The sequence below is a fragment of the Macaca thibetana genome, chromosome X, assembly GCF_024542745.1.
Source record: "Macaca thibetana thibetana isolate TM-01 chromosome X, ASM2454274v1, whole genome shotgun sequence".
NCBI classification, from domain to species: domain Eukaryota; kingdom Metazoa; phylum Chordata; class Mammalia; order Primates; family Cercopithecidae; genus Macaca; species Macaca thibetana.
The window spans coordinates 131,906,785-131,934,753 of NC_065598.1; the positions used below are offsets into that span (position 1 = coordinate 131,906,785).

The window sequence follows — 27,969 nt, forward strand, 5'->3', positions numbered from 1 at the left end:
GAAAACTAAAAGGTTTTTCAGACAATTAATTTTCATTTCAATGAAAAACAATGTGCTTGTTTTTTATTTTATTTTTGTTTTTTGTTTTTTTGAGACAGGATCTCACTTTGTCACCCAGGCTGGAGTGCAGTGGTGTGATGTCGGTTCACTGCAACCTCTACCTGCCTCCTGGGTTCAAGCAATTCTCGTGTCTCAGCCTCTTGAGTAGCTGGGACTACAGGCGTGTACCACTATGCCCAGCTGATTTTTGTATTTCTAGTAGAGACAGGGTTTCAACATATTGGCCAAGCTGGTCTTGAAGCAATGTGTTTGTTGCATACAACTTTGTATATATTTGTATATATTTATTATCTAGAGAGATGCTTCTCCTCAACCCTCATCCCTCACTCTCATAGTCAGGTATATATTTTACATGAGATTTTTAGGTGGGGTATTGATTGGTTCATCAATTTCTTTTTATTTCTAGAAGGCTTTTAAAAATGGATGTTGTGGTTGGGTGTGGTGGCTCACGCCTTTAATCCCAGCATTTTGGGAGGCTGGGGAATCACTTGAGGCCAGGAGTTCAAGGCCAGCCTTGGGCAACATAGCAAGATCCTGTCTCTACAAATGAAATAAAATAAAATAAAAAATTAGCCGCATGGTGGCACGTGCTTGGCTAAAAAATTAGCCAAGCATGGTGGCCTGTAAGTTCCACCTACTTGAGAGGCTGAGGCAGGAGGATCACTTGAACTCAGGAGGTTGAGACTGCAGTGAGCTGTGATCGCACCACTGCACTCTAGCCTGGGTGACACAGTAAGACCCTGTCTCTAAAGTATTAATTAATTAATTGGAATGGGCATTGATCATCCCAACTTAGCTCAGGTCTATAATAACCAAGAGAATTAACTTCATTCTTTCAAAGTTTCACCTAGATGTAATCTACACACAGATTTTTTTAAAAATGCATGTTTGAAAGTATATTTAGTAGAATTATGTGTGCTGTGCTATAAAGACATATTTGGAAAAGCTGAATGTCAACAGGCCTTCTAAGGCAAAAGTGGTATTTGAATCTGTGGTTTTCTGTTTTATGATGTAGTTGTTGGTATTTATGGCACTTGCAGCCTTCCATTTCTAAAGAGAATGTTTTAAAATATGTATGGAGAAAATTATGGTGATATTGATGAGTCTCAAGTGAGAACTAACTTATATGAACAGAGAAACATGAGTAAGTAGCAGCACTGGTTCTGACTAGAGAAGATATGGCCAAACTCTGAAACTGCATAGGTAAGGAACTATTTTTTGGTACTTGATGGATAGGTGAAGGTTTGGAATACAGATTTGAATGTTTAGGGGGAAAAAAAAAGAAAAAAAAAAGTTTAGAGAAATGTGTGACTGTCTATTTTATAGGTTTGGATTTATCTTTCTGTGTGCACTGTTGAGTTAAAGTTTATTTAAACCTCTTTTTATTTTCAGGTCTCATTAGCTGTACTACATGTTTGGCTTCCTTTTCTTAGTCTTTATAAGTCTTGTGATTACTTGCTCAGAAGTTACAGTTTTACTGTATTATTTTCATTTATGTGCTGACGTAAAGCCACAAGAAACTAATGCATCTTACATTTTCTATACTTGCATTATTGGAATTGGAAGTCTGTGTTTAGAAAAGAATTGAAATAAATGATAACTGCATGTTTCTACAACTTGGGATTAGTATTACATTGTGTTTTCCTATTAACACATTTTGACTTTAATGTGGCTATCAAGTTAAGGCTGCTTTGATGGAAAATTTAAATAGAAAGTGATTTCTCTTTGGCTGGTTATTGTAATTGCTGCATGATATTCAGTTAACAGAAAAATATAAGGGACTAATTTAATATTTATGAAGTTCAATGATATTTTCTTTTTTTTTTCCCCCTTTTCTTTTCTTTCTTTTTTTTTTTTTTTTGAGACAGGGTTTCACTCTGTTGCCCAGGCTGGAGTGCAGTGGCGCAATCTCGGCTCATTGCAATGTCTGCCTCCAGGGTTCAAGCGATTCTCCTGCTTCAGCCTCTCTAGCAGCTGGGATTACAGGTGACTGCCACCACACCCAGCTAATTTTTGTGTTTTTAGTAGAGATGGGGTTTTGCCATGTTGCCTAGGCTGGTCTCGAACTCCTGGGCTCAAGTGATCCACTCGCCTTGGCTTCCCAAAGAGCTGAGATTACAGGCATGAACGACTATGCCCGGCTGATGTTTTCTTTTTAACAATTAAATTTTTTCTTTGCAGCTTAAGCCAGGATTCTGGTTTGTTGGTTTGAGATTGTGGCTAAAGGTCCTTTCTCTTCTTTCAGTTTATTGCCTTTTGGTTACCACAGACATAAATAGTTCTTTTTACCCCAGTCCCATTTTTCCCCGCTATCATTCTGGATGACTGAGCTGTTAGTGTCCATTGTTCTCTTAAATCCCCTAAATCCATTTCATTTTGGTAGTTAAATATGACTCTTCAAGGATGACAGACAATGGAGGGTTCAGGGAATGATTCTTATATACATGTTGTCTTAGACATTTTCTTCTTGTGCTATTGGTATAGAGGTACAAAATATAACTGTATATATACTTAAATATGTTTATGCAGCATACTTATACTTAGCCGGTGTATTAGTTCATTTTCACACTGCTGATAAAGACATACCCAAAACTGGGAACAAAAAGAGGTTTAATTGGACTTACAGTTCCACATGGCTGGGGAGGCCTCACAATCATGGCGGGAGACGAAAGGCATTTCTTACATGGCAGCAAGAGAAGAATGAGGAGGAAGCAAAAGTGGAAAGCCCTGATAAACCCATCAGATTTCATGAGACTTATTCACTATCACGAGAATAGCATGGGAAAGACAGGCCGCCATGATTCAATTACCTCCCCCTGGGTCCCTCCCATAACACGCGGGAATTCTGGGAGATACAATTCAAGTTGAGATTTCAGTGGGGACACAGCCAAACCATGTCAGCTGGTCATTAATTCTATGTACATTTTGCCTTAGAGAATCTGCAGCAATCATTAATGAGGCATACAATAATAAGCATATAATGGATATGTTTTTATTCCTAAGAAAATGTTTTGGGGGGTCCTGAAGACTACCCACATGTTTGGTGACTCACTTGAAGGACTCGTGGGACTAGGCATACAGATGCATACATGGGTAGGCTACAGAAAGGATGCCCAGAGGATCAGTGAGGGAAAAAGACAGGTGGAGCCTGGAGAAATCCAGGCACAGCCTTCCTATGTTGTCTCCCTCCCCTTAGAGAGCACACTGAGTTTGCTTCTTTCTCCAGCAGTGAGAAATGCAGTAATAAATGTGCAATGTTCTGCCCAGGGAAGCCCATTAGAGATTCAGCATCCAAGGTTTTTATTGGGAGTAGTCACATAGGCACCCTCTGCCTAGCAACTACAAAATTCCAGACTCCCCAAAGGAAAGCAAGTATTCACCATAAATCACATTGTCTGTATAGTCTAGGCATAGCAAACCAGTCTACATCAGTCAGGGAATGACTAAATGCCAAATTACCAGATGCAAGCCAAGGGCCAACCTTACAAGCAGACTTTCTAAAGATAGTAGCCTCAGATCTGCTGTTAATTCTTTTCTCCACTGTCTTTCCCCATGGTCCTTGGCCACAGTGTCTTTGCAATAATATTATCATCAGTAGGAGTCCATGGAACAGGGTGAGACCAACCTGCAGCATTGACCTCAGTTATGCCATCCGTGGGTCCTGAATTGAGCCAGTTAAAGCAAATCTTATTAACCCCAAGGTCTAGCCTAAATTTCTATATTATCCCCCTTTTAAAAAAATGCCTGGCCTGAGGCATCAATAGGCATAGCACAACTCTGGCCAGTATGTAGAAGCTGAACTGAATGCCTTCCAGGGCTGAGGCAATGTTATGATAGTCAGCCTGCACAAATTAAAAGTCCAATCCCAGAGGGCACATGTGGTATCCCTGGAAACAAAGAGTTGACAATTGTTAGGACACCCCAAGCAGGACATACATTACATATTTTATTAAATTTCTTATACAAATTTCTCTTTTATTCCTTTTAATCCATTATCTTATGAAGTTTATCTTTTGTTCTTGTTATAACTGCTAACCCATTTATGGTTAAAATTTCATCTGAAAAGTCATTTTTTTCTACTTCTTTTTACAGGATCATCATTGGTGGTGGTGATCTTTTTTAACCAGAAGCTTTATAGCTGTTTATCTTTTTACGTATGCAGTTCATTACTTCTCTGTCAAACTTCAAATCACAGAAATTGTGAGCTCTATTTTGTACTTTGGGTACACGATGATCATTGTGTTGATTTTCTTCCTTTTCATAGGTAACTACAGAATTACTCAGTATATTTCAGACTCTCTTAAGAGTCTTGGAGATAGCCATAATGTAATAAACATCAATTAACAATTAGTGGAAGGAAAAGGGAACAAAGTCATCATGTTCATTTTTATGCGTTGGAGATAAAAGATTGCAAAGCCGAGGAACCTGGAGGGACCTTATGTACTTAGCTACAAGACTGTCCCTTGTGAATGTTTTAAAACAGGGATATGTTCCAAAGCACAGAAAGGGTTATGTGTAATCACCTTTGAACAGCCTCCAAGCATAAAAAATAACCTACTTGAATAACTTTTAAATTAATAAAATTAGATTAATTAAATATGTCATCATATAAGCAATTATATGTGAAGGACAAGATGTATACTTCTCAGAATTACTCATTTGGGGTTGTTATTTGGATTCATATGTGATGGGAAGTTTTGTCTAGATTAATGCTTGAAGCAGGTGGAAAAAAATGGAATGTTTTATAAAATGCTCCACTTGGAGAAATAATGAAGTTGGAGAGCTCTGGGACCTTCTGAATGCAAGCAAAGTAGCATTTCTGCCTGCATCATGTCAAGTTCTGGCTTTAACTCAAGTCATATCACTTGTATAGGTCAGATTGGAAAAGTTCAAGGATTTTCTCTGATTTTAACCCTCAGGTTCAACAAATATATAAAAATAAACAATGGAAATTTGTTAAAAATCAAGACATTCAGACAAATGTAAACATGATCTGAGAAACCGGCATCTTGGTGGTGGTTCCTTTTTCTACGTAATATCTAACATATATATTAGCTCTCATGTACTACTGGTCTTAACTACTCAGTCAAGAAGAGACCATGTAGTCCTACTCTAATCTCTCAGCCACCAGCAGTTCTATTTAAAACTGAAGGTCTGAGAGCTTCTCACCATTCTAGTCCAAGTAGACTCCTTTTGCTTATTTTTTTTTTAAACTTTTAATTGAAACATGTGGACGGAAAAGCACATGCATTATAAGTGTACAGCTTGATGAGTTATCACAAAGTGAACACACCTTTATAACTAGCACCTCCACCAATAACCAGTACATGATTAGCAGCCCTGAAGCCACTGTTGGGCCTACTTCCACTTCCTTTCCACAGGGCACCCACTATCTTGACTTAGCTCTAAAAGGGAGAGTGTAGGAAGGAAAGATTGATATGCTGATAAAAACTAGAGTTAAGTGACAGGAAGAGGAGGGAAAACAAGAAAAAGCACAGAGTGGTACAAGGAGAATCATCCAAATGATGTTGAAATGATTTCACAGAATAGGTGTTGAGTGGTGTTAAACAAAGATGCCAAAGAGGGTGAAGACTAGGGAAAGGCCATTCAATTTTGCAAGAATCACCCTTTGAGAGGCAGTATTCAATGTGGCGTGAACTGCTGCTGCTTGTTTTTTGAGGTCTTTCTGCACAAAGTGATTCCTGGTCACCTTAGCCCATAACAGTATAGATTAATTTGGCCCATCTTTGAATTGTATGTGAATAGATTTACAAACACTACATAATAACACTCTTTTCTGTCTGATTTCTTTTGTGGCTGGTTTCTTGCCCTTCATATTGCTTGTGAGAGTCCTCCACATCACTGTGTGTAGATGCAGTCTGTGTCCCTCATGTCTTTTGTTTTAGATCCTCCTTCTACCCTGCCCAGTGAGTTACTAGCTTTTATATTTGTGTAATATGCAGGTTGGATGTATGCAGCACAATAATTTCAGACTTCTGTTTTCCTCATTATCTAACACTTTGACTCAGGTTGCCTTTTTCTGGGAGTCTTATATTACAACAGCTTCTTTTAAAACAGATGTACTCTTGAATGGTCACATTGCCCACAAAAATCTTTTTCTGTTCCTTGGCTCCAGCACCTGTATTCTAGATTCTGTCACCACACCACATTGAACACTGCCTCTCAAAGGGTGATCTCTTGCCAAATTAAATGACTTTTCCTAGTCTTTGTCTTCTTTGGTTTCTTTATTTAACACCACTCAACATCTATTTTGTGAAGTCATTTCAACATCATTTGAATGATTCTCCTTGTACCACTCTGTGCCTTTTCTTGTTTTCCCTCCTCTTTCTGTCACTTAACTCTAGCTTTTATCAGTATTTCAATTCTTCCTTTCTACACTCTCTCTTTTAGAGCTCATTCAGTCCCATGGCTTCACTTATCTCCTCAATGCTGACTGCTCCCCAACCTCTATTTCTAACCATAGTCTCTATCTGGCTGAATTCTGAACATTTCCATGTCCCACTGGTACTTCAAACTCACCATGCCCCCGAAATGAAGTTAGCACCTCCTTCTCTACAAACTGACTTATCTTAATTTCTTTCCCTCTTTGACCATCGTCACTAATCTCTGATCTCCTTGATCTATTTTGAATAAATTCTTAACATAGCCCTGCTGTATTAGCCCATTCTCATGTTGCTGATAAAGACATATCAGAGACTGGGTAATTTATAAGGGAAAGAGGTTTAATTGACTCACAGTTCTGCATAGCTAGGGAGGCCCCAGGAAACATACAATCATGGTGGAAAGGGAAGCAAACACGTTCTTCCCTTGGCAGCAGCAAGGAGAAATGCAAAGTGAAGTGGGAGAAAAGCCCCTTTTAAAACCATCAGATCTCGTGAGAACTCACTATCAGGAGAACAACATGGAGGTAACCACCTCCATGATTCAATTACCTCCCACCGAGTCCCTCCCATGACACATGGAGCACATGGAGATTATGGGAACTACAATTCAAGATGAGATTTGGGTGGGACACAACCAAACCATATCACCTTCCATGATTTGTAGCTAATCAATCATAGCTTCCCTATTTATTCTTCTTAGAAACCTCTTGTTGCCATCTATTCCTTTTTTTCAGCATATACTCCTACAGTCTTAATCCAGGCCTTTATTTCTTTGTCCTTGGATAATTGCAATAGCCTCTTATTTGATTTGCTGGACTCTAGTCTGTCTTTTTCTAACACACTTTTCATGCTACCTGCTTTCAGGTGAACTTATTTTTTTCTTATTATAATAGTGCAATTTGAGTTCCTGGGCAAGATGGTCGAATAGGAACAGCTCCAGTCTGCAGCAACCAGCAAGATCAATGCAGAAGGCGGGTGATTTCTGCATTTCCAACTGAGGTACTTGGCTCATCTCACTGGGACTGGTTAGACAGTGGGTGCAACCCACGGAGGGCAAGCAGAAGCAGGGTGGGGCATCATCTCACCCAGGAAGCACAAGGGGTTGGGGAACTCCCTCCCATAGCCAAGGGAAGCTGTGAGGGACCTTGCCCTGAGGAATGGTGCTTTCTGGCCTAGATACTATGCTTTTCCCATGGTTTTCCCAACCCACAGACCAGGAGATTCCCTTGGGTGCCTACACCACAAGGGCCCTGGGTTTCAAGCACAAAACTTGGTGGCCATTTGGGCAGACACCAAGCTAGCTGCAGGAGTTTTTTGTTTTTTGTTTTTTTCATACTCCAGTGGCTCCTGGAACAATAGCAAGACAGAAATGTTCACTGCCCTGGAAAGGGGACTGAAGCCAGGGAGCCAAGTGGTCTTGCTCAGCGGATGTCACCCCCATGGAGCCCAGCAAGCTAAGATTCACTGGCTTGAAATTCTTGCTGCCAGCACAGCAATCTGAAGTCGACCTGGGAAGCTCAGGCTTGCTGGGGGGAGCAGTGTCCACCATTACCGAGGCTTGAGTAGTCGGTTTTCCCCTCACAGTGTAAACAAAGCTGCTGGGAAGTTCAGACTGGGTGGAGTCCACCGCAGTGCCGCAAAGCCACAGTAGCCAGACTTTCTCTAGATTCCTCCTCTCTGGGCAGGGAATCACTGAAAGAAAGGCAGCAGCCCCTGTTAGGGGCTTCTGGATAAAACTCCCATCTCAATCCCAGCACTTTGGGAGGCTGAGACGGGCGGATCACGAGGTCAGGAGATCAAGACCATCCTGGCTAACATGGTGAAACCCCGTCTCTACTAAAAAATACAAAAAAGTAGCCAGGCGAGGTGGCGGGCGCCTGTAGTCCCAGCTACTCGAGAGAATGGCGTAAATCCGGGAGGCGGAGCTTGCAGTGAGCTGAGATCCGGCCACTGTACTCCAGCCTGGGCGACAGAGCGAGACTCCGTCTCAAAAAACCCCAAAAAAACAAAACAAAAAAAACCTCCCATCTGCCTGGGACAGAGCACCTGGGGAAAGGGGTGGCTATGGGCGCAGCTTCAGCAGACTTAAACGTTCCTGCCTGTTGGCTCTGAAGAGAGCAGCGGATCTCCTAGCACAGTGCTGGAGCTCTGCTAAGGGACAGACTGCCTCAAGTGGGTCCCTGACCTCCTAGCCTCCTGACAGGGAGACACTGCCCAGCAGGGGTCGACAGACACCTTGTACTGGAGAGCTCCTGTTGGCATCTGGCGAGTGCCTTTCTGGGATGAAGCTTCCAGAGGAAGGAGCAGGCCAGCAGTCTTTGCTGTTCTGCAGCCTCCACTGGTGATACCCAGGCAAACGGTCTGGAGTGGACCCCCAGCAAACGCCAGCAGATCTGAAGAAGAAGGGCCTGACTGTTAGAAGGAAAACTAACAAACAGAAAACAATAGCATCAACATCAAGTAAAAGGACATTCACAAAAAAAACCTATCCGAAGGTCACCAACATCAAAGACTGAAGGTAAATAAATCCACGAAGATGAGGAAAACCCAGCACAAAAAGGCTGAAAATTCCAAAAACCAGAATGCCTCTTCTCCTCCAAAGGATCACAACTCCTCGCCAGCAAGGGAACAAAACTGGATGGAGAATGAGTTTGATGAATTGACAGAAGTAGGCTTCAGAAGGTGGGTAATAACAAACTCCTCCGAGCTAAAGGAGCATGTTCTAACCCAATTCAAAGAAGCTAAGAACCTCGATAAAAGGTTAGAGAAATTTCTAACTAAAATAACCAATTTAGAGAAGAACATAAATGACCTGATGGAGCTGAAAAACACAGCACAAGAACTTCGTGAAGCATACACAAGTATCAATAGCCGAATCAATCAAGCAGAAGAAAGGATATCAGAGATTGAAGATCAACTTAATGAAATAAAGCGTGAAGACAAGATTAGAGAAAAAAAGAATGAAAAGGAACAAACAGAGCCTCCAAGAAATATGGGACTATGTGAAAAGACCAAACCCATGTTTGATTGGTGTACCTGAAAGTGATGGGGAGAATGGAACCAAGTTGGAAAACACACTTCAAGATATTATTCAGGAGAACTCCCCCAACCCAACAAGACAGGCCAACATTCAAATTCAGGAAATACAGAGAACACCACAAAGATACTTGTCAAGAAGAGCAACCCCAAGACACATAATCGTCAGATTCACCAAGGTTGAAATGAAGGAAAAAAATGTTAAGGGCGGCCAGAGAGAAAGGTCGAGTTACCCACAAAGGGAAGCCCATCAGACTAACAGTGGATCTCTCTGCAGAAACCCTACAAGCCAGAAGAGAGTGGGCCAATATTCAACGTTCTTAAAGAAAAGATTTCTCAACCCAGAATGTCATATCCAGCCAAACTAAGCTTCATAAGTGAAGGAGAAATAAAATCCTTTACAGACAAGCAAATGCTGAGGGATTTTGTCACCACCAGGACTGCCTTACAAGAGGTCCTGAAGGAAGCACTAAATATGGAAAGGAAAAACTGCTACCAGCCACTGCAAAAACATATCAAAATGTAAAGACCATCGACACTATGAAGAAACCGCATCAACTAATGGGCAAAATAACCAGCTAGCATAATAATGACAGGATCAAATTCACACATAACAATATTAACCTTAAAGGTAAACAGGCTAAATGCCCCAATTAAAAGGCCCAGACTGGCAAATTGGATAGAGTCAGGACTCATTGATGTGCTATATTTAGGAGAACCATCTCATGTGTAAAGACACAGATAGTCTCAAAATAAAGGGATAGAAGATTTACTAAGCAAATGGAAAGCAAAACAAAACAAAACAAAAAAAGCAGGGGTTGCAATACTAGTCTTTGATAAAACAGACTTTAAACCAACAAAGATCAATAAAGAGAAAGAAGGGCATTACATAATGGTAAAGGGATCAATGCAACAAGAAGAGCTAACTATCCTAAATACATATGCGCTCAATGCAGGAGCACCCAGATTCATAAAGCAAGTTCTTAGAGACCTACAAAGAGACTTAGACTCCCACACTGTAATAGTGGGAGACTTTAACCCCACACTGTCAATATTAGACAGATCAATGAGACAGAAAATTAACAAGGATATTCAGGACTTGAATTCAGCTCTGGACCCAGCAGACCTGATAGATATCTACAGAACTCTCCACCCCAAATCAACAGAATATACATTCTTCTCAGCACCACATCACACTTATTCTAAAATCGACCACATAATTGGAAGTAAAACACTCCTCAGCAAATGCAAAAGATTGACAATCATAACAAACAGTCTCTCAGACCACAGTGCAATCAAATTAGAACTCAGGATTAAGAAACTCACTCAAAACCGCACCACTACTTGGAAACTGAACAACCTGCTCCTGAATGACTTCTGGGTAAATAACGAAATTAAGGCAGAAATAAATAAGTTATTTGAAACCAATAAGAACAAAGACATAATGTACCAGAATCTCTGGGACACAGCTAAAGCAGTATTTAGAGGGAAATTTATAGCACTAAATGCCCACAAGAGAAAGCGGGAAAGATCATCGACACCCTAACATCACAATTAAAAGAACTAGAGAAGCAAAAACAAACACATTCAAAAGCTAGCAGAAGACAAGAAATAACTAAGATCAGAGCAGAACTGAAGGAGATAGAGACACAAAAAACCCTTCCAAAAAAGTCAGTGAATCCAGGAGCTGGTTTTTTGAAAAGATTAACAAAATAGATACACCACTAGCCAGAATAATAAAGAAGAAAAGGGAGAAGAATCAAATAGACACAATAAAAAATGTTAAATGGGAGATCACCACTGATCCCACAGAAATACAAACTACCATCAGAGACTACTATAAACACCTTTATGCAAATAAAGTAGAAAACCTAGAAGAAACGGATGAATTCCTGGACACACACACCCTCCCAAGACTAAACCAGGAAGAAGTTGAATCCCTGAATAAACCAATAACAAGTTCTGAAATTGAGGCAGTAATTAATAGCCTACCAACCAAAAAAAGCCCAGGAACAGACGGATTCACAGCCGAATTCTACCAGAGGTACAAAGAGGAACTGGTACCATTCCTTCTGAAACTATTCCAAACAATAGAGAAAGAGGGACTCCTCCCAAACTCATTTTATGAGGCCAGCATCATCCTGATATCAAAACCTGGCAGAAACACAACAAAAAAGAGAATTTCAGGCCAATATCCCTGATGAACATCGATGCACAAATCTTCAATAAAATACTGGCAAACCGAATCCAGCAGCACATTAAAAAGCTTATCCACCATGATCAAGTTGGCTTCACCCCAGGAATGCAAGGCTGGTTCAACATATGCAAATCAATAAATGCAATCCATCACATAAACAAAACCAATGACAAAAACCACATGATTATTTCAATAGATGCAGAAAAGGTCTTCGATAAAATTCAGCACCACTTCATGCTAAAAACACTCAATAAACTAGGTATTGATGGAATGTATCTCAAAATATTAAGAACTATTTATGACAAACCCACAGCCAATATCATACTGAATGGGCAAAAGCTGGAAGCATTCCCTTTGAAAACCAGGACAAGGCAAGGATGCCCTCTCTCACCACTCCTATTCAACATAGTATTGGAAGTTCTGGCCAGGGAAATCAGGCAAGAGAAAGAAATAAAGCATATTCAAATAGGAAGAGAGGAAGTCAAATTGTTTCTCTTTGCAGATGACATGATTGTATATTTAGAAAACCCCCTCGTCTCAGCCCAAAAACTCCTTAAGCTGTTAAGCAACTTCAGCAAAGTCTCAGGATACAAAATCAATGTGCGAAAATCACAAGCATTCATATACACCACTAATAGACAAACAGAGAGCCAAATCATGAGTGAACTCCCATTCACAACTGCTACAAAGAGAATAAAATACCTAGGAATACAACCTACAAGGGATGTGAAGGACCTTTTCAAGGAGAACTAGAAACCACTGCTCAAGGAAATAAGAGAAGACACCAACAAATGGAAAAACATTCCATGCTCATAGATAGGAAGAATCAATATTGTGAAAATGGCCATACAGCCCAAAGTAGTTTATAGATTCAGTGCTATTCCTATCATCAAGCTACCGTTGACTTTCTTCACAGAATTAGAAAAAATTACTTTAAATTTCATATGGAACCAAAAATGAGCCCGTATAACCAAGACAATCCTAAGCAAAAAGAACAAAGCTGGAGGCATCACACTACCTGACTTCAAACTATACTACAAGGCTACAGTAACCAAAACAGCATGGTACTGGTACTAAACCAGACATATAGACCAATGAAACAGAACAGAGGCCTCAGAAATAACACCACACATCTACAACCATCTGATCTTTGACAAACCTGACAAAAACAAGCAATGGGGAAAGGATTCCCTATTTAATAAATGGTGTTGGGAAAACTGGCTAGCCATATGTAGAAAACTGAAACTGGACCCCCTCTTTACACCCTATACAAAAATTAACTCAAGATGGTATAAGATTTAAATGTAAGACCTAAAACCATAAAAACCTTAGAAGAAAACCTAGGCAATACCATTCAGGACATAGGCATGAGCAAAGACTTCATGACTAAAACACCAAATGCAATGACAACAAAAGCCAAAATTGACAAATGGGATCTAATTAAACTAAAGAGCTTCTGCACAGCAAAAGAAACTGTCATCAGAATGAACAGGCAACCTACAGAATGGGAGAAAATTTTTGCAATCAATCCATCTGACAAAGGTCTAATATCCAGAATCTACAAGAAACTTAAACAAATTTACAAGAAGAAAACAACCCCATCAAAAAGTAGGTGAAGTATATGAACAGACACTTTTCAAGAGAAGACATTTATGCAGCCAACAAACATATGAAAAAAGCTCATCATCACTAGTTATTGGAGAAATGCAAATCAAAACCACAATGAGGTACAATCTCACACCAGTTAGTATGGTGATCATTAAAAAGTCAGGAAACAACAGATACTGGAGAGGATGTGGAGAAATAGGAATGCTTTTACACCATTAGTGGAGTGTAAATTAGTTCAACCATTGTGGAAGACAATGTGGCAATTCCTCAAAGATCTAGAACCAGAAATACCATTTGACCCAGCAATCCCATTACTGGGTATATAGCCAAAGGATTATAAATCATTCTACTATAAAGACACATGCACACATATGTTTTTATTTATTTATTTATTTATTTATTTATTTATTATTATTATACTTTAAGTTGTAGGGTACATGTGCATAACGTGCAGGTTTGTTACATATGTATACTTGTGCCATGTTGCTGTGCTGCACCCATCAACTCGTCATTTACATCAGATATAACTCCCAGTGCAATCCCCCCCCCCCCCCCCCTCCCCATGATAGGCCCCGGTGTGTGATGTTCCCCTTCCTGAGTCCGAGTGATCTCATTGTTCAGTTCCCACCTATGAGTGAGAACATGCGGTGTTTGGTTTTCTGTTCTTGTGATAGTTTGCTAAGAATGATGGATTCCAGCTGCATCCAAGTCCCTACAAAGGACTCAAACTCATCCTTTTTTATGGCTGCATAGTATTCCATGGTGTATATGTGCCACATTTTCTTAATCCAATCTGTCACTGATGGACATTTGGGTTGATTCCAAGTCTTTGCTATTGTGAATAGTGCTGCAATAAACATACGGCACACATATGTTAATTGCAGCACTATTCTCAGTAGCAAAGACTTGGAACCAATCCAAATGCCAATCAATGTTAGACTGGATAAAGAGGATGGGGCACATATATACCACGGAATACTATGCAACCATAAAAGAGGATGAATTAATATCCTTTGCAGGTACATGGATGAAGCTGGGAGCCATTATTCTCAGCAAACTAACACAGGAACAGAAAATCAAACACCGCATGTTCTCACTCATAAGTGGGAGTTGAACAATGAGAACGTATGGGCACAGGGAGGGGAACATCACACACTGGGGCCTGTTGTGGGGTGGGGGGCAAGGGGAGGGATAGCATTAGGAGAAATACCTAATGTAGATGATGGGTTGATGGGTGCAGCAAACCACCATGGCACATGTATACCTATGTAGCAAACCTGCACATGTATCCCAGAACTTAAAGGATAATTAAAAAAAAAAAAAAAAAAAAAAGAAAGAAATAGTGCAATTCAGTCCAAGGTTACTTTTTTTTTTTTTTTTTTTTTTTTTTTTTTTTGAGACGGAATCTTGCTCTGTCATCCAGGCTGGAGTGCAGTGGCGTGATCTCGGCTCACTGCAACCTCCACCTCCTGGGTTCAAGCGATTCTCCTGCGTCAGCCTCCTCGGTAGCTGGGACTACAGGCGCACACCACCACACCCAACTAATTTTTGTATTTTTAGTAGAGATGGGGTTTCACCATGTTGGCCAGGATAGTCTCGATTCCCTGACCTCGTGATCCACCCACCTCAGCCTCCCAAAGTGCTGGGATTACAGGTGTGAGCCACCGCGTCTGGCCCCAAGATTACTTTTAACAGGTCAACTCATATTTACAGAATGCTTGCACTGTGCTGGACACTGTGCTAAGTGCTGGGAACACAGTGGTAAAGAAGACAGATAAGCTTCCCTGTTTTTATGGACCCTTCTATTCTAGTGGAAGGGAGACATATTAAAGAAAAATTACGGGTTTGGTGAGCTTTGTGAAATAAGTGATGTTGAGCAAGAGGTGGATGGTCAAGTGTTCCAAGCAGAGGTGGCAGCATGTTTGAAAGTCCTGAGTGGGAAGTAGTTTGACATCTTCAAAGAAAGTCCAGCATGGCAAGGGAGGGAGGGTGGTGCTAGGTGGCAATAGTGAAGTTAGAAAGGTATGGAATAGGACGGATGCAGTGGCTTATGCCTATAATCCCAGCAGTTTGGGAGGCCAAGGTGAGGATCCCTTGCACCCAGGAGTTTGAGACCAGTCTGGGCAACATGGTGAGACCCCATCTCTACAGAAAATTAGCTGGGTGTAGTGGCACATGCCTGTAATCCAGCTGCTTGGGACACTGAGTTTGGGAGGATCACCTGAGACCAGGGAGGTTGGGGCAGCAGTGAGCCATGATCATTGAACCACTGCACTCCAGCCTGGGTGACAGAGTGAGACCCCGTCTCAAAGAAGAAGAGAAGAGAAGAAAAGAGAGGAGAAGAGAAGAGGAAAGAAAGAGGGAGGGAAGGAGGGTGGGAGGGAAGCAGGCAGGCAGGAAGGAAAGGAAAGGAACAGTCAGATCTTATGAGGATCTTGTAAATGATTTAAGGACTTTGTTTTATTGTGGGAGTGGTGGGAAGTTGAAGGGTTTAAACAGTGTAATAGGCCGGGCACGGTGGCTCATGTCTATAGCCCCAGCACTTTGGGAGGCCAAGGCAGGCAGATCACTTAAGCCCAGGAGTTCGAAACCAGCTTGGGCAACATGATGAAATCTTGTCTCTACAAAAAATATTTTAAAAGACATAACCAGGAATGGTGGTGTGTGCCTGTGGTCCCAGCTACTCAGGAAGCGGTTGGATCACTTGAGCCCAGGAGATCAAGGGTGTAGTGAGCCAAGATAGTGCCACTGCAACTCCAGCCTGGGTGACAGAGCAAGACCCTGCCTCAAAAATAAAATGAAAATAAAATAAAACAAAATAAACAGGGCGATAATGCCATTTTCCCTATTCAAAAATTGTAATAGCATCATACTTCCTCCTCCGTCAAGGTCTAAGCTCACCTTGGTGTTGGGAGCTTCCATAATGTGGTCTTGCTCGTTATTCAGTGTGTTTTCTAAGTCTCTGAAAGCTAAACTACTCACTAAGTTCAAGCTTGTCTCCTGACTTTTTTAGCAGTCTCCCCAACTAGATTGGCATCTCCTTGAGAGCAGGGACTACACTGTATGCCTGTTTTGTGTCCTTCAGAGAGCTAAGCCCATATTCTTCTTGACTTCATAGCGTATGGAAGAGAGGAGATACCATCATGGGATCATGTTTGCATATCAGTTTTAAAATTAAATCGTGGGTGTGAGAAACCTCCAAAGTAAATTCTGGGTACTGTTCGTATCACACACACAAAATAAAGAACTGTGATTTTGACATCTGTTCTCTAGAACTGTCCTTTAAGAAGCTGTCTTCTTACAGACTCTTAAATGGCATTTCTTTATATTTTATCATTATATGTTGAGGTTCATAGCAGGAAGCAAGGCTTATTACCTATTTTCATGTTGTTTCACTTGTGAGGAAGAAGTCCTTAATTAAATACCTAGCCTTGAGAATATAGATGTACACAAAAGTACAATTATTAATTTGTGATTACCCTTTCTTCCTGTGGACAAACATTTCTGAAAATGATTTTTTAATAAAATGACAATTTAAAAATTAGCAATACTTACTCATTTAAAACATGCTGAGGAGCTTCACACTTATTCATGCTTATTGATTCAAACTTATTTAGAATAATTGTGCATTCATTCGAAGCTCTTCCTTGTGGTTACCACATTCCCCTTTGGTGCTTGAATTCATCCATAGCATCACAGCAGAAGTACAGGACTTTATAGCTGTCACTTTTCTTTCTTTCTTTCTTTCTTTTTTTTTTGAGACAGAATCTCGCTCTGTCGCCCAGGCTGGAGTGCAGTGGTGTGATCTTGGCTCACTGAACCTCTGCCTCCCGGGTTCAAGTGTGTCTCCTGCCTCAGCCTCCCAAGTAGCCGGGATTACAGGCACCTGCCACCACGCCCAGCTAATTTTCATATGTTTAGTAGAGACAGGGTTTCACCATTTTGGTCAGCCTGGTCTTGAACTCCTGACGTCAGGTGATCTGCCCGCCTCGGCCTCCCAAAGTGCTGGGATTACAGGCGTGAGCCACTGCACTGTACTGTTGATATCTGTCACCTTTCAATATTGAGTATTGTTACTGTAGGAAGACACTTTGTTTATATACTAAGTACTTTTCCATGTTGCAATATACCCTTCATATTTATCATATTTATGACTACTTAATCGATTGGGCAGATTACTTTGCTGAACTATTTCTTTACTATTGAACTTGTTTTTTCCCCCATTTTGGATTATTTCCTCAAGATAGTTTGTGAAGTGGGATGACAGGGTCAAGAAAACATGAATATTTTTATGGTTTTTAAAATGCCTTTCTGCTGTGGCCTTGCCTGGCATTGGGTATTATTTTTAAAAAGAAACAAAGAAAAAGCAGTTTTCTTTTTTGTTCATGCAGTGTGTCTAAAATGGCACCCCATTGTTTTCTTCCTCTCAGTTTTGGAGCAAAAGGAAGTGATATGTATTCTGGCTGGTGTTACTCTACCCAATTTTTATTTAGTAGCACACTTACAGATGTGTAAAGAAAAGTCGAAATATGACTCAAGGGACAGGAATAGGGAGGATAAACCACAACATACCAAGAAAGAGTACCAGGAATAACATTTTATATTTTTATAGATAAATGCAAATGAATTTCAATTAAGGTTGGATGACTTGCCCCAAATCCTAATTAGTTTCCTTCCTTCCTTCCTTCCTTCCTTCCTTCCTTCCTTCCTTCCTTCCTTCCTTCCTTCCTTCCTTCCTTCCTTCCTTCCTTCTTTCCTTCCTTCCTGTCTTTCTGTCTTTCCTTCTTCCTTTCTTTCCTTTCTTTCTTTTGACAGAGTCTCACTCTGTCACCCAGGATGGAGTGCAGTGGTACAATCTCGGCTCACTGCAACCTCTGCCTCCCAGGTTCAAGTGATTCTCCTGCCTTGGCCTCCAGAGTAGCTGGAATTACAGGCGCCCACCACCATGCGTGGCTATTTTTTGTATTTTTAGAAGAGGTGGGATTTCACCATGTTGGCCAGGCTGGTCTTGAACTCCTGACCTCAGGTGATCTGCCCTTCTCAGCCTCCCAAAGTGCTTGGATTGGAGGATAGTTAGTGATTTTTTATTTGATTCAGGATTTTGTTTTAGATATCAACAAATGAGTTAAAATCTTAAGAAAGTGAATTAAAATAATGTATTTCTATTTTGATGTAATGGACTTAAGATCAAAATAATAAAATAAGATCTAACACTTGGGTTTCCTCGTCTTAAAGCCTAAAAGCTGTCTAGTGTTATAATAATGGAATTTGTAGTTAATTATCAACTTTGGGCTGGGTGTGGTGGCTCATGCCTGTAATCCCAGCACTTTGAGAGGCCAAGGTGTTCAAGACTTGAGGCCAGGAGTTCAAGACTAGCCTGGCCAGCATGGCAAAACCCTGTCTCTACTAAAAATATAAAAATTAGCTGGATGTGGTGGCACACACCTGTAGTTCCAGCTACTTGGGAGGCTGAGACAGAGAATCACTTGAACCTGGGAGACAGAGGTTGCAGTGAGCTGAGACTGTGCCACTGCACTGCAGCCTGGGTGACAGAGCGAGACTCTGTCTCAAAAAAAAAAAAAAAAAAAAAAAAAAAAAAAAAAAAATTTGGCTGCCATTGCCATTTGGGTAGTAAATTAAATATTTTATACAATTATCTATATTTTACGGAAGTAGTTAAAAATGTTTGTATTTAGCTACAGTCTCTTATTCTAGAGCAGTGGTTCCCAACCGGGGCAATTTGCCCACTCCCCCAGGAAACATTTAGCAGTGTATAGAGACATTTTTGATTGTCATGACTGGGAGGATACTAATGACATCTAGTGAATAGACGTCAGGGACACCACCAAATATGCCACAGTGTGCCGGACAGCTTCCACAACAAAGAATTATCTGGCCTAAAACGTCAATAGTGCTGCTGTCAAGAAATCCTGGTCTAGAGTGAACTATTTTTGAACCTTACATTTACTTGGGAGTTAATGCTATTTTCAGAATACATTTTTGATCATTTTGAGAGATTATGTTTAGAGTCTGAGACTCTGCACCACCAATCACTGGGTGGTGATTGAAGCCAGTGTGTTACAAAGAGCTTTTAAGACCCAGAAGAAGTATTAGCCAAATGAAGAGTGCTTTTCTGTTGGCTTTCTCACTGTCTGTGCTTTGAATATATTTTTATTCATTAAAAGAAGCTAATGGAGTTCAGTATATTTTGAGACAGTCTACTGTATAATATTTTATCACTAAATTAAAGTGAAGATTTCATGTTTTCACACAGAGCAAGATGAAATATAGTATACTGAAGGAAATGTCCAATTATCTTAACACACAAATGTTAGCTATAATGGCCATTTTGTGTTTTATTATACCAAGTTGTTGCTAGCTCTACTTTATTAAAATCTTCAGTTTTAAAGGCTGAAAGATCAAAAAGAGATAAAAATATATTAATGCTGATTGTTAACCAACAAGTAAGTATTTATTACGTGTCTTCTTTGGGCTTGGTAACATATTAATTGAGAATATGGAAACATTAAGATATAATACTATTTTTTTTTTTTTTTTTTTTTTTTTTTTGAGACCGAGTCTTGCTCAGTCACCCAGGCTGGAGTGCGGTGGCGCGATCTCGGCTCACTGCAAGCTCCGCCTCCCGGGTTCTCGCCATTCTCCTGCCTCAGCCTCCCGAGTAGCTGGGACTACAGGCGCCCGCCACTACGCCCGGCTAGTTTTTTGTATTTTTAGTAGAGACGGGGTTTCACCGTGTTAGACAGGATGGTCTCGATCTCCCGACCTCGTGATCCGCCCGTCTCAGCCTCCCAAAGTGCTGGGATTACAGGCTTGAGCCACCGCGCCCGGCCGATATAATACTATTTTTATTGAGTTGATTATGTGCCAACTATTTGCACACATTTATCTCACTTAATTTTCACAATTGCCATGAGCTGTAGGTCACCTTATTCCCACTGCATGGATAAGGCAACTGAAGCCCAGAGAGATGGACTTGTTCACGGCCACTCAGCCAGTAAGTGGTAGAGCCATGATTCATTCAAACCCAGGTTGGTCTGACCTCAAAGCTCATTCTTTCAAAGTACAACTCTCTATGTCCTCCTCAAGAAAGACGCACTTTCTCGAGCTAGAGCCAAACCAACAACTAACGGGTGCCTTCAAAATCTGCTCTGTAGTCCTCTATTTGACCAAGTGGACTGCTCTTAACTGGGGGAACTAAGACTCGTGCATGTAAAGCAATACAATATCACCCTCAGGAATATAGGATGACAATAGAATATCTCTGGTCTTTCCTATGACCCTTCAGACCTTTAAAAAACGCATCCTTTCTGTTTTACTACATGATTCTGGGATACAGGGAGTCAAGGCTAGTGTAACCTCTGGAATAATGCCATTACATCCTCAATTCCAGCTTATTTTGATCTCAGTTTACACTTATGGACCAAAGAAAGCGGTAGGTTCTGTAGGAGAACAGGACACAGTCGTCCCTATTCTCAAGGATACAGAAAACCTCTGGGTCCTATTCTTTTACTCAGTGCAAGTAGCTATAGACTAACTATGGGCCTTGTGGTGGTCAGTATTCTTCGAATTTTGAGTATCATACTAAAAAGTTTCAACAGAAAGTCTCCTCTTAAAGAGGCGTTCTATTCCCCCAGAGGTAATCAGAAGCTGCATTCTCTGGCATTCTTGTGTTATGCATTTTACATCCTCTGGCATCTCATGCCTGGGTTGGTCTCTCTACCTTTTCCTGTCTAATTGCTGCTTGTTTTTTGAGGTCTTTCTGCACAAAGTGGTTTCTGGTCACCTCATCCCATATTGATATCTTTCCTAGAACAGTCAAGGGCAGAATAGGCTTTGACTCCTATCTGTGCTATTTATTGACTGTGTATTGTAAGGCAAGTCACTTCACCTCTTTGAGCCTCCATTTCCTTGTGGAATGGGGAAAATAATAGTACTTGCCTCAGAAAAGCACAACTGAATGTCATCACACATGTGAAGCCTGTAACTCAGAGACGGGCATATAATAATTTAGTAAAAGCTAATTATTATTATCATCTTCATCATCTTCATGAAATACAAATTTGATTGTCTTATTCTATGGCTTATGTATCTTCACTGGCTCCCAGTTGCCCACATGGTCAAATCCAAACTTCTTAACTTGGCATGCAATATCTGGCCCCTTATCTACTCTTGCAGTCTTTTCTTCTATTAAAAAAAAATTAAGCTGGGCACGGTGGCTCATGCCTGTAATCCCAGCACTTTGGGAGGCCGAGGCAGATCACCTGAGGTCAGGAGTTCGAGACCATCCTGGCCAACATGGTGAAACCCTGTCTCTACTAAAAAATACAAAAATCAGCCGGGTGTGGTGGCAGGAGCCTTAATCCCAGCTACTTGGGAGGCAGAGGCAGGAGAATCGTTTGAACCCAGGAGGCGGAGGTTGCAGTGAGTCGAGATCAAGCCATTGCACTCAAACCTGGGGGACAAGAGCGAGATTTCTCTCAAAAAAAAAAAAAAAAATTAGAGACAGGATCTCACTCTGTCACTCAGGCTGGAATGCAGTGGTGCTATCATAGCTCACTGCAGCCTCGAACTCCTGGGTTCAGATAATCCTCCCACTGCAGCCTCCCAAGTGCCTAGGAGTAGAGGCATATATGCCCTCTTTAATGCTCCCTTAATTCTCTATCTTACACTTTTAATGCTCCAATCTCTCTGTCATGGTTCTTACTGTTCCTTAAAACTGCCAGGGCTTTGAGTGTTTTTTAAAGCCTTTATGGGAACTTTATTCCTCTCTGGAAGAGCTGTCTCCCATCCTCAAATGTGTTTGAACCCAGCTTTATAGGACTTTTCCCTATGATGCCTTCTCCAAAATCCCACCATTCATTCATTTAGTAAATACATATTGAATGTCAACTGTGTGCCAGGCTCTGCTGTAGGGGCTGGGATTTTAGTGGTGAGCAAAACTATAAAGGGATAAAAATCCTGATCCTCATGGAGCTTACATTGCTAAGCAGTTAATTTAAGTAGGTCAGTTTAACAAATATGCGTTGTCCACCTACAATGTGCCCAACACTATGCTAAGCACTGGGGGCATAAGATTAAGACTTAATCCCTAGCCTCAAGGCTATAGTCTTAAGAGAGAAGACCCCTAAATGGATCATCTCCATGCATGGCGGCACAGAGCCTGATACAGTGAAGCCCAGGGTTTTGTGAAAGCACAGAGGAGAGCACTTAGCTCACTTGGGGAGAGGGAAAGAGGGAAAGAAAGACTTTTCCATATAAAATGATAGAGATGTGTCTTATGTTTTGAGGGAAGACTGAATCTTAAAAGTAGAAAGTAAAGTTGACAACTGAGCAAAGCATGGCATACAGATGTCTCTAGATAACTTGGGGTTGCTGGAGTTTAAAATTTAAGGTGTAAACTGGCAGGAACAAGGCCTGAAGGAGTAGGTCATGACCTGACTCTGGGGGACCTTGTGTGCCAACACTAAGGAGTTGTAATTATTTATTTTATTTTTTAGAGACAGGGTCTCACTCTGTCACCCAGGCTTGAGTGCAGGGGTGCCATCAGAGCTCACTGTAACCTTGAACTCCTGAGCTCAAGTGATCCTCCCATCTCAGCCTCCAGAGTAGCTAGTACTACAGGCATGTACCACCATGCCCAGCTAATTAATTAATTAATTAATTTTTTTTTTTTTTTTTGGTAGAGACAGGATCTTGCTATGTTGCTTAGGCTGGTCTCAAACTTCTGGCCTCAATTAATCCTCTCACCTCAGCTTCATAAAGCACTGGGATTATAGGCAGGAGTCATGACACCTGGCCAGGAGTTGGAATTTTTGCCAGATAAAGCTTGGATGTGCATCAAATTCACTTGCAGCAATTATTTAACATTAACTAAAACCAACAAATCTGATGTCCAGGGACCATCCAAGAGCCTCTGGGTCAGAATCCCTGTTGATCTGTATTTCTAATGGCTTAATCAGTTCCTAATACACTCCAGAGCTTAAGTACTTTTGCTATGGGGAAGTATTTTTTTTTTTGAGACAGAGTCTGGCTCTGTCATCCAGGCTGGAGTGCAGTGGCATGATCTCGGCTCACTGCAACCTCCGCCTCCCGGGCTCAAGTGATTCTCCTGCCTCAGTCTCCCAAGTAGCTGGGATTATAGGCGCCCCCCCACCATGCCCAGCTTTTTTTTTTTTTTTTTTGTATTTTTAGTAGAGACAAGGTTTCACCATATTGGCCAGACTGGTCTCGAACTCCTGACCTCATGATTCGCCCGCCTTGGCCTCCCCAAGTGCTAGGATTACAGGCTTGCGCCACCATGCCTGGCCAGGTTTTTAAGGGCATGACAATCAAATTTTGTGGCTTGGAAATATCACAATCACACTGACAGAGTAGAGAATGGATTTGAGAGGAAGACTGGAGGTAGGGAGAGAAGTCAACAAACAGTTGATTAAGTGAGAGATGAAGAGGGAATGGCTTAATATCCCATGGCTGTGGAGATAGACAGAGGGGTATGGAGGAGAGGGATTCAAAGGCTATTAAGGAGTTGCAATTTGCAGGACTTGGTAACTGACAATATGTGGGTGCAAAAGAGGGAGGAGTTAAGGGTGATTTCCAGGTCTCCGACTTTGACCTCTACATCAATAGTGATGTGTAGCACAGCCACCAACTGAGATTATTTTCTACAAGAACCCCTTTTCTATCCCTCACACTACCTGGCAAGTGCCAGGCCCAGAGAAAGTGCTTAGTGAACACAAAATCAAATGTGGCTAATGGGAGTTAAGGCCCCCAGGACCCTTATCCCCAAGTAAGCTTTCCCTTTATTATTTTGCACAATGGCTGAAATTCCAGCTTTATGGACAATCTTTTTCCTGCACGTCTTATTCACTGCTGCAAGTTCTTGGAATTTAGTCTCCACAGTGGCTGTGGAAAGACTCTTTAGAGAATTTTTTTTGAGATGAGATCTCACTACATTGCCCGGGCTGGCTTCAGCCTCCCTAGTAGCTAGGACTACAGGTCTGCACCACCACATCCCCACCAAAAGATTTGTTTATGTTGAATAGAAAGTAGTAGACTTTCAAAATGTTTTATTTAACTAGTTTCTTTTTCTTTTTTAAGTGTAGTTATATGATCACATTGGGAAACCCTTAGAAGAAACATACATTGGATACCTATCCCAGGATCAGACAGAATCCTTTTCATTATAGAATTGCAATTAGGGAAGGGAAAGGGGAAAAATGGGTTTCTCTGCTTTTCTTGGACTGTCTCATTCAAGATCCTGTGGTTGGATTGTCTTTTGGTTATGTATCATTATAAAAGGTTCTGAAGCTTAGAAAGAAGCTAGGGTGGCTGGGCGCGGTGGCTCACGCCTGTAATCCCAGCACTTTGGGAGGTCAAGGCAGGTGGATCATGAGGTTGGGAGATCGAGACCATCCTGGCCAACATGGTGAAACCCCGTCTCTACTAAAAATACAAAAATTAGCCAGGTGTGGTGGCACGCGTCTGTAGTCCCAGCTACTCAGGAGGCTGAGGTAGGAGAATTACTTGAACCCAGGAGGCGGAGGTTGCAGTGAGCTGAGATCATGCCACTGTACTCCAGCCTGGCGAAAGGGGGAGATTCTGTCTAGAAAGAAAGAAAAGAAAGAAAGAAAGAGAAAGAAAAGAAAAGAAAGAAAGAAAGAAAGAAAGAAAGAAAGAAAGAAAGAAAGAAAGAAAGAAAGAAAGAAAGAAAGAAAGAAAGGAGGGAGGGAGGGAGGGAGGGAGGGAAGGAAGAAGAAAGAAAAGAAAGAAAGAAGCTAGGACATTTTTAATATTGGTTTAGTGCTTTCTCTGACCTGAAACAAAAGTAAGCAAAGATATCAGGATGATAATTCTCCCCATTTTTGTTTCATCTCCTGTTTTCTACTCTTAAATTGTGATACAAGCAATTCAGCTGTAGAAAAAAAATTAATTTCTCCAGATCCTTTAAGTTGCTTTTAACTTGTGAGGTTCAGTGGCCCTTTGGTTCAGTGGAAGATGGAAGGAAGGAAGGAAGGAAGGGAGGGAGGGAGGGGCAGACTAGCTGAGAGGGGAGCTTTTTGAAATCTTGACTCTCAGGCTGCATCCCAGATCAATTAAATCAGAATCTCTGGGGGTGTCACCCAGGTGGTAGTATTTAAATCTCCCCAGGTAATTTCAACGTGCGGCCAATGTTGAGAATGATCACACTAATCAGATAAACTCCATGTGATCATAAATTTCAAGCCCCAAATCAGAACATCAATAATAGCTATCATTTCTTGAGTGCCTACTCTGACAGGCACTCTAATATACCTTGTCCTTTTTCTCTCAGGAAAAGCCTTAGTTGCGTGAGGGTGTAATTCCTTTTCACATTTGAGAAACAGAGGAGGTAGGTAGCTTATTCTACATCACATAGCTAATGTCTGCTTGACTCCAAAGTCCAGATTCTGTAGCTCAGCTGACTACCAAAATAGTGTGAGGGTTGATAGATTTTTGTGTTTTAGATAGGAGACAATTGTGTATTTTATGTCAAGCATCAAAAAGTTGAGAATTCATAAACATATCAATGGTTTATGGGGAAAATAGGCAGCAAATCAAAATCAGAGATGTTTTAGATTCTGAGACATGTGTTAGCTATACACCTGCCATCTCCTGAACCTTTGATGTTGGATTCAGAGAAGGAAGCTTAGAGTAAGAATAGGTATTATCATCCCCATTTTCCAGCTGAGAAAACTGAGGCTTGGCAAGATTGTTACTTGCCCAAGATCAGACATCTAGTAAACCAACAGAGTAGATCTGTGTTGCTCTATGCCCATGGTCTTAATCACTATACCATACTGATTCCTGATGAGCATTGAAGAGTAGAAGGAAGTGGTATGATGATATATTGGATGGAAAGTTATCCTAAGTTTGGAATCTGGCAAGGAAAAAGGTACCAACCGCTGCCTAAAACTTTCTGCAATCTTGTTATTGAGTAAGATGTTTTCCTAGATGAATTGTCCTGGGGTGCACCATTAGACTGGAGAATCTGGAGTTTTCTTTCAGTCGTTGAACCATAATATCATCTGAAAATTGTTTTTAATGATATAAACATCAATGAAATCATGTATTAAAGAAAAATTTGCTCATAATTATATCATCCTGAAATATAAAGGTGCCTTCTTTTATCTATGCTCTGCTCTATCTGGTCCACATATTTATGCTTATATTATGTTCACACTGGTATGATACCCGGGAATCATTTAAGGCCTTTTATCACCTGACACCATGTTATAAAGATTGCCTCATGCTGCTATATAGTCTTTACATTGGTCATTTTTGTATTATTTCATTGAGCACTTGGGACATAATTTAGCTAATTGCCTATTTGGGGGGGCATTTGGTTTGTTTTTAATTTTCAATATTATAAATCATAGTATTATGATCACCATTTTGCATGTAATTTTTTTTGAATATGGGGCCATTTCTTTAGGATAAATCCTTCCAAATGAGATGTTTTTTCTCATTTATTTCTTTATTCATTTGTTTATTGAGACGGGGCTCGCTGTGTTGCCCAGGCTGCATTTGAATTCGTGGGCTCAAGTTATCTCCTGTCACAGCCTCCTCAGCTGGGACCACAGGCACGTGCCAGTACACCTGACTCCAAGATGGTTTTAGAGTTTAAATAAAGCTTAAGGCCAGGCACAGTGGCTTATGCCTGTAATCCCAGCACTTGAGGAGGCCGAGGCAGGCAGATCACTTGAGGTCAGGAGTTTGAGACCAGTCTGACCAACATGGCAAAACCCCATCTCTACAAAAAATACAAAAATTAGCTGGGCATGGTGGCAGCCTCTTGTAATCTCAGCTACTCAGGAGGCTGAGGCAGGAGAATCGCTTGAACCCTGGAGGTGGAGGTTTCAGTGAGCTGAGATTACACCACTGCACTCCAGCCTGGGCGACAGATTAAGACTGTCTCCAAAAAAAAGTTTAATAAAGTTTTTAAAGTTTAATGATACAAAACTTTGATTTATAAAACTAATGTATGCTCTGGATATGCAAATATGTAAGATTATTACCCCCTTTGTCTATCTGTAGTGATAATGGTTATTTACGTTTTCTAAATTGAAGCAAGTTATAAGAAGTTTTTTGTATCAGAAATAGGCTTGGACCTCTTTTATTCTTTTTGAAATGGAGAAGTTAAGCTACTAATTTTGTTTTCTTGCTTTGGTTAGAGACCTGCAGAATTCAATCAGATGGATTCTCACACCTGTTTGCAGGTGACTGCCTCTGGCCCTGTTGCTCATCCTGTTTGCTCAGCAAGAGAGCCTGTTGGTTTTTACTTGATAAATGTACGAATCTTGAGAGTTGGAGAATCAGTAGCCCACCTCAACACTGACATGCTTTGTGTTTTTGAGAAAGCTACCTTCATTTGCTATTATGTCTGGCTAACAAAGATCTTTTTCATTTTGTTTCAGGGACAGTTGGATTTTTTTCCTGTTTCTGGTTAATTGCTAAAATCTACAGTGTGCTGAAGGTGGAGTAAAGTATTTCCCCAAAGGGTTCCAAGCACATCTCCCTTGCCCTTGAATATCTGTATATCTATATGAACATCAATTGAGATATATATGTGTGTGCTTCTAATTACATACTTTTAAGCATATATATGTAAATGTAAAATCTCATTGT

General features: G+C 40.9%; 1 long non-coding RNA gene across 1 annotated transcript; it reads left to right on the forward strand.

Moving 5' to 3' along the window:
- The first annotated feature begins 11 nt into the window (after window positions 1–11).
- LOC126946156 (uncharacterized) lies at window positions 12–27,965 on the forward strand. Its single transcript, XR_007722597.1, has 3 exons — window positions 12–4,260; window positions 7,358–7,463; window positions 27,759–27,965. It is a non-coding gene; the product is annotated as an uncharacterized LOC126946156 (long non-coding RNA).
- The last annotated feature ends 4 nt before the right edge of the window (window positions 27,966–27,969 follow it).